The sequence below is a fragment of the Echinops telfairi genome, unplaced genomic scaffold (assembly GCF_000313985.2).
Source record: "Echinops telfairi isolate 266 unplaced genomic scaffold, ASM31398v2 ScPeMD7_3533;HRSCAF=4204_0, whole genome shotgun sequence".
Lineage (NCBI taxonomy): Eukaryota > Metazoa > Chordata > Mammalia > Afrosoricida > Tenrecidae > Echinops > Echinops telfairi.
In genome coordinates, this window is record NW_022107431.1 from 26,618,478 (window position 1) to 26,619,855 (window position 1,378).

The following is a 1,378-nucleotide window of genomic DNA, read 5'->3' on the forward strand; positions in this document are numbered from 1 at the left end:
GTACTTTGCGATGTTAGCTTAATGCCTGGCCACACTCAGGAAACTTCAGTTTGGTCTAAGGCAAGGTTTACATGATGTAAGGAAACAGAACTGTGCCTAACAAATGAACTAGGGTATTAAATAAGGATGCCAGGTGGGCCTTTTCTGCAGGCCTATATCATATTAATATTGAAAAAAGCAAACAAACAGCGAGGAGAGATTCTCAACTTTAGACCATACTGGAGTTCATTCTGCACCAGGAGGGGAATCATCCTAGCCCTTACTTGAAGGTGACTAACATAAACATAGATTATTAAATAGTCTATTAGCATCTGTACAAATCCATCCTGGCAAGTATTCAGAGATGATATTATGAATCTGGCTACCAAGAACCATTGTCTCTCATGCCTTGAAAAATACAATAACATCTGCAGTTGTTCACAGGTGAAACACGTGTCATACACTGTTTTGTCATTCATCATTTAGGTGCTTGTCTCCTGGATCCAGTATAATTGAAAATAATCAAGCCAATTGACATTTGTCTTGCTATATTTATGGCAAGAATCCTAGAATAATAATTAAGACTATTTATTTCTGTTAATGAAGAAGTCTTTTGAGACCATCTCCAAATGAGCTTCCTAGATCACTATTTTGTGAATAGCAATCATAGACACAGATTTTCTTAGAAGTGGAAACTATTCCCCAACGAGGACTGCAGATTTGTACTTGCTACAGAATCATTGCTCCTTGTCTGCTCCATTGTTAGCAACTGGTTTTCGCTTTCCTTTTTCAGCATGTACCTTTTCTCTCATACTTGGTCATTGTGGCTTTCAATCGTCAGTGAGTTTGTCCCGACTCCTGGCAAACCCATGTGTGTACAGTAGAAAGCAAGTTGATTTCTGCCTTCATTTTTGATGCTGAGATGAATGAATTTCAATTAATTTTGCTAATGTGCATAATGGTTGGGGGAATGGAAATAATGTAAGTAATCCCAAATTGTATGTGTATATATTTTAAAAAGCACTTATGAGGGGCCTTCAAAAACATTCGTGGAAAGTGGGATTTAAAAGAATGTAATTTTTCTATGAGCTTTTCGATACCTTCTCATACTTTGGAGTAGGTTGTTGAATGTGGTTGTGCATGGTGTTCTGCTACTGAATCTATGCTGGGAAGACCAGCTTTGAGAGTAGCTAGGAACTGTTCAGTTTTCTCTCTCACTCTTCTGCTCAGTCTCCTAGCATCGCTCTCTCTCTGACTCTCCAATTGAGATATGGCTTGCCTTATCTTAATCCTTCTCTTGGCGCTGAGATCATTTACTGTTTTGGCTTCGGAAAATGTGTTTCTCACTGGAAAAATGAATAGAATAAACAGAAATTGTGTACAAATTCTAATGTGTGTG